This window comes from Pinus tabuliformis, chromosome 5_1 (assembly GCF_031772625.1).
Source record: "Pinus tabuliformis cultivar Carrire ecotype Pingquan chromosome 5_1, CPIR1, whole genome shotgun sequence".
NCBI lineage: Eukaryota > Viridiplantae > Streptophyta > Pinopsida > Pinales > Pinaceae > Pinus > Pinus tabuliformis.
In genome coordinates, this window is record NC_142305.1 from 511,736,349 (window position 1) to 511,743,357 (window position 7,009).

Genomic DNA, 7,009 nt, shown 5'->3' on the forward strand with positions numbered 1-7,009 from the left:
TCTTAAGTGGGATGCACTCAAAGAGAAGAAAGGATACCACAGGAAGTTTGATGCTTTATGGACATGACCTTTTATCATTTCTCAGATCTAAGGGAACAATATTTCATGCTGCAAAGCATGAAGAGAGAAGCAGTTTTTGATGGCCCAGTTAATGGGCGTTTTCTGAAAGCTTGTGTTATTTAAGGTATTTTGGCTTTAAAGTTGTAAATATGTTGTTTTATTAGTTTAGGTGTAAGCTTAATTAGACTCCATGCCCAATGGAACACTAGGAAATTTTGCTAATTTGGTTTTCACAGGAAAGGCAATGGTCTGCAGTTCTTGAGACCTCACAGGGAGGATCTCATCCCCAGAAGGAGCCAGTGTTAGCTCTGCTATATAACGATGATTTTCTAAAGTCAGAGATGATCTTGGTCTGCTTGGTTCTGCTAAAAAGAAGCTCACAACGGTCATTTTCTCCTTCCCTTGCACCACTCATTCTCCCTTCATCAGTCCCAAAAACGATTAATTCCTTTATCAGGTTCGGGTTTAATCGCTCTCGCAAATCGCATCTGTGTGTGTATCAAGGCCGTGCCCCTCAGCGTTCACTGATGCAATATTGTGATGCGATCTAACCGCAATCGCATCCATGTGTGTATAAAGGCTGCGCCCCTCGGCTTTCGCCGATGTGATCTGATTGCAATCGCACATCGCCATACGTAAATACCCAAAAATACCAAAAAACTTGATCCGATGACTCCCGTCTCGCCCGATCACTCCTCCACCGTCCGATCAGTCCCATCACGATCGGACGGCATCCACTCTCCCCGTGCCCACGAAGTAATGCCGCTTTAACGCGCGATGGAGGGTGGTTTTCCCTTCCCCTCCACCGCCACGCATCACATTATGAATGGTATCACGTGCCGCACCCTTTTACCACCAAACTCCCCAACGCAGTGCGATCAATACCGCTTACCACCCGTCCGCGCCTGCCAACCTTCGTACGCTTCCACCGCCCGACGACCGTTGGATCTGCTCGCCCGAGATCCAACGACCCTGATCATTCCGCTCCCGCCTCCTCCGATATCCCCGTGGACTCATCCCCGCCATCTATCCCCTTAATCCGATGGCCAGTCTCGCTCCTCCATCCGACTATTCCACCCACTGCACAGTCCACGTACCTTAACCGTTCCATGCTCCCGAAAGGACGAAGGTGACCAGTTTTTAGTACCAAGTGCATTTCCTCCTCAACAACTGCATTCAACAAATAGTATGGCTGAGAAGGAAAAGGACAGAGCACGAACAGATAAATGCATTTAACAGTTATGGGACTTCATCCCATACAATACTCCATCCACCTGAGAAGACAGCAGAGCATCCGAGAAGATCAAATTCATCCACTACAGCAAGCAATTGCACTCAGACTCCATCAGGCAGTTAAAGCGATTGGTGGTCAATTATGACCCCTCCATACTTAGAATGGCCGAGTGCCTTTGTAATGAAATTCTATATATACCCAGAAACAAGATGTAATCCGGGTAGATGGTTGTTGTTTTGATGTAAGGTTCAACTTCTGGAGACTGTAACTATTTTGGCACTTGCAGCGTATTGTCTTCATTTTCAGCTAATACAAGCTTCTTTTGTTGTTAATTGCTCACTTTCCATTCTTCTTCTGATCTAAGCTGTGCCTGATATGTTGTATTTCTGAGCTTTTGATGTTTAGCATTAGAGAAGCTATCATCTTATCTCTATGTTAAAGTCTTGTATGTATCAGTAAATGAGCTCTTTAGGTTTCTTTTCACCTAATGCCAGAGAGTTGTCATCCTTTCTGTGCATAGGGAATTAGATTTTCAGACTTCTTTACTGGTTGTAGCCAGCCATCACATGGTCTTGTGCATCTGCTAGTGTGGTCAGTATTCTCCATATTCACCCAATCCTTAAACTATGAGTAATTGGTGGTCTAAAGCCTTGTAGTCTGGGGGTGTTCACGCAGGTCTGGAGTTAAGAAAAGTAGAAGTGGTTATCTAGCTTGAACAAGCATCATTCCCTCCATTCATCCATTTGCAACAATAAGTTGAAATTATATGTTCCCGAGCATCTCCGAGCTACAACCTAGGAGAGTTTCTTGGGGTGATAACAGGTTCAACTCCGGTGGGCAGCTTCGCCTGGTCCATAACAAAAATTTTAACCTGTCAATGGAGGCCATGTGACAACCTCCAATTGGCCCATGTGGTTCTCCCCCATTGGCTAAATATTACACAATCAACCCATATATAATTAAAAAAATTGATCCCACGGCCAATAGAATTTTGAATTTGGACCAATCAGAAGTGGCCAAGTGGCAGCCTACCACTGGCCCAAAATGTCCAGTCACCTGTCAATTCTGCAAAATTTTCACCTATTTGGCAATTCGATCAGAACACGATATCAGGAGCTTACAATATCGGTTTTGAGTGAAACGAGTTGCATTGGATTCAGGTCACTGAGATCTACACACTGGTATAGATTTTGAGCAATTTTGAACACTTTTAATTTTGAGCACTAAATTGATCCCTTGGATCACTCATCCCCATTGGAAGCTTTTGGACCTCCAAAAGACTACTTTCAATCAACAAATAGACGGTTACATTTGCCTCACCTTTCCAACCTCAATCCATTTAGCTTTGTTTGGATTTGTTCCTTTGAGACCAACATGAAGGTACTCCACATTCCCTCATTTTGAAGGTCTTGTTCTTCTATCAAGAATGGTATCCTTTTGCAATTCTTCAAGAAATTCTAGCGATAAATCTTCTATTGAAGGAATCTGAACATGCTCTCCTTGATAATCAATCAAAGGAGGCTCATATAATCTCAAATTCTCACCATTAACAAATGCATACATTTGCATGTAAGGAGGCAAATCCAAATGAAAGGCATTGTTACCAATCTTTTCTAGAATCTTAAAAGGTCCATACCTTATTGGTTTCATATTTTTACCTTCTCCTTTAAGCCTCTTTTTGCTAATGTAAAGCCAAACTTCATCTCCAACTTGAAAATTATGGTCAACACGATGCTTATCATGCCTTGTCTTGTACTTGACTTGGCTCTTTTCCAATTGTTCTTGAACCATTTGATGCACCAATTGAACTTGTTCAATGAACCGCTTGGCCTTATCAATGTCACTATGACCATCAATAGCAACATCCTTCCCAAAGATAAAATCTAAAGGAGATTTTGGTAAGTAACCAAAGCATGCCTCAAATGGATATGTTTGAGTCAATGAATGCTTTGCCCAGTTATAAGCATGTTGAATGTAGTGTAAATGTTCATCCCAAAGCTTAGGATGTTTGCTGTAATAACCACGAAGAAGATGCACTACCGTTTTGTTCACCACTTTTGTCTGACCATCAGTTTTTGGATAGAATGTTGTGCTCTTTTTCAACTTGGTGTCCATGAGTGCCCACAAGCTTGACCAAAAGTTCCCGCCAAATCGAGAATCTTGATCAGAAACAATGGATTTAAGAAACCCAAAATGCACCCATACATGTTGAAAGAACATTTGTGCAATCTGTTCAGTTGTAACCCACCTCTTACAAGGCATCAAAATACACATCCTTCTGAAATGATCCACCACAACATAAAATTAATCACGATTATTTTTAGACATAGGCAGTCCTCCTACAAAGTCCATAGAAACACTTTCCCAAGGAAGGGAAGGAACTAGAAGTGGAGTATACAATCCTAACTTTCTATTGTTAGGCTTACTTGTAGCACATAAATAACATCCTCTTACATATCGCGATACAATTTCATTCATTCTAGGCCAATAAAAATACCTTTGTAATTGTGCCACCGTCTTGCCTACACCGAAATGGCCAGCGATAAGAGAAGTATGTGCTTCCCTTATTATGTTGACTCTTTCACCCTATGGAATGCATAGCTTTCCAAGATGATACAAAAGTTTATCATGTACATGGTAATCCAATTACTCTACTCGGTTGCATTGACATAAAGTTGCATATACATCTTTAAAGTCATCATCTAAAGCATATTGCTCAACATAGCTCTCATGCATGATATAATTATGCTTAAGAATAACTGAAGCACTAACAATTTGTCTAGAAAGCATGTCAGGAACCTTGTTATAGATACATTTCTTATCCCTTATCACCAATTGGAATTGCTGCAAGAAACCCATCCATCTTAAGTGCCTCACTTGTTGTAGCTTAGTTTGTGATTGCAAGTATTGCAATGGTTGATGATCAGTGCAAATGATAGTTTCCTTTCCCATCAAATAGCATTTCCACTTTTGCACACTTTGCACCAATGCATGCAGTTCCTTGTCATATGTAGGATAGTTAACTACTGCACCATTAAAAGTTTCAGAATTGTAATATATGGGCTTACCATGTTGCATCAAGACAACTCCCATGGCATAGTCACTTGCATCTGTTTGTATCTCAAATGGTTGTCTTAAATCAGGAAGTGCAAGAATTGGAGTTGTATTGATTCTCTCATTCAATGCATCAAAATCTTTTTGTTGCTTGCCTCCCCATTGGAAAACCTGTTTAATGCTTGTCAAGGCATGTAATGGAGCTGCAATTGAAGAAAAGTTAGAAATAAAGTTTCTCCAATATTGGACTACTCCCAAAAAGATTCTAACCTCAATTACATTATTGGGCTTGGGCCAATCTACAATGACTTTGACCTTTTAGGGATCTATCTTCAATTCACCCCCTCCAACAATATGTCCAAAATAAACTAATGAGGTATTTCCAAAATCACATTTAGACATCTTTAAAAACAAATTTTATTTCTTCAAGACATCTAAGACTTGTTTCACATGCCTGACATGTTCTTCATGAGATTTGTTGAATATCAATATGTCATCTAAGTATACAATTACAAAATCATGAAGAAAAGGCCTTAGACATCATTCATAACTCGCATGAATGTTGCAGGAGCATTACAAAGCCCAAATGGCATAACCAACCATTCAAACAAACCTTGCTTTGTTTTAAAAGTTATCTTCCATGTGTCTCCTTCAGCAATCCTAATCTGATGATAACCACTTCTCAAGTCCAACTTATTGAAATACACAACATCTTTCAATCAATCAAAAAAATCATCAATTTAAGGAAGAGGGTAACGATTCTTTACCGTAATCTTGTTCAAGGCTCTGAAATCTACACACATGCGCCATGCACCATCTTTATTTGGTACTAAAGCAATTGGTGACCCACATGGTGATGTGCTTGATCTGATGACCCCTTTATCAAGCAACTCTTGGATTTGTCTTTTGATTTCTACATTCTCCATGATTGACATCCTGTGCATGCCAATGTTTGGAAGATGACAATCTTGCTTCAATTGGATCTCATGTTGGATACCTCTTTTAGGAGGCAATCCTTTGGGCTCCTGAAACATCTCATAATATGTGTTAACAACCTCATACAAATCATATTTTAAATTTTCATTACATCCTTGTAAAGTTTCATTTTCAACATTCCCTTTGGGTTTGATCATCAAGAGTACAAAAGTATTACTAGCACTGACTAACCTCTTCATTTGTCCAGCATTCACAAGTGACAAATTCAATTTCTTGTTATGTGCTCTAACGATGTACTCAACTCCATTTTTAAACAAGTGATATTTTTTCTCATGGCGATGAAATATGGCTCTCCTATCATATACATATGGGCTTCCCAAAACAATACCACAAATGTCAAGTGGAATGACATCAAGCTCTACCTCATCTATAAAGTTTGCAGTGTTGGAAAATATTAATTTACATATTTTTGTCACATGCAATTTTGCATTGTCACATATCCAACCTAAAGATATGTTTTAGGATGAGGAGTTGTTTCCAAATTCAATTTATTGACAGTGTCTTCAGAAATGAGGTTTTCTTGTGAACTACTATCAAACAATGTATCTATCTTGGTATGTTTTGAAATAACTCTAATGTGGAAAAGCTCTATTCTTTATGTTTCATGTTGAGTTTCATTGAGGCTAATACTTGAAGAACTAGTACTGTAATAGAGTCCTTACCTTTGAATCCCATGGATGTGATATTTGTTTCATCCCCAGAGTTGGATCCTAGATCATGTTGTGTAGTTGCAGCAGTCTTTTGTTTCCTTTTGTTGTTAAAATTTTTGGGTCTCATTTTAGGATGAAGTTTCCAACAATGGTCTTCATCATGGCCTTCTTTTGAACATTGTTTACATGTGAGTTTTTCTCCCTCTTTCTTGACTGAAGCATTCTTCTTTCCTTTTCCTTTGAATTTCCCCTTTCTTTTGTCTCCACTCTTAAATGGCTTTTTTCTGCCCTCTTGAGGAACATTCTTCCCTCTTGCTTGTAAATGAGTTTCCTGTACACAAACTTCATCTAGTTTTGTAGGGATAAACATGAGAATTGTATGTCTCAAATAACTATGTAATCCTCCAATATATTTGAGTAGAGTATCTTGAGAGGATAAATCTATACCCAAAATCAAAGCTCTTTTTCTAAATTCTTGAGTATAGCTTTGCACATTTTGACCTTTAGCTTGCTTAAAGTTTTTCCAATCCATAATAGCATTTTGCATGTATGCTAATGGATAAAAGTGCCTTCTTATTACAACAACAAAATCATTCCAACAGGATAAAACCTTACCATGTTTCTTCATGTCCTCTTGAGTTTTGGCTTCCCACCAAATAAGTGTTGTACCTTCCAATCTAAGAGAAGCAAGCTGAATTTTGGTCTCATCATCCTTGATTCTTTGTATCCTACAATACACTTCAATCTGACGAACCCAATTATCCAATTTCTTAGCATTTACCTCCCCATTGTACATAGGCAATTCAAACTTTATATCAAGCTTAAGCAAAGGAGTTTTACCATGTCCCTTTGGAGAATTTGGAGGTGTTTGTGAAAGGGTAGAAGAAGTAGAAGATGAGGATGAAGATGGAGGTGAAGGTGGTGGTTTGTCACCATTCCCTCCATTCCCTTTTGGAGGCTTGTCTCATTTTCCTCCATCTCCTTTTTGAGGTTTTGATATCTCTCCATACAATCT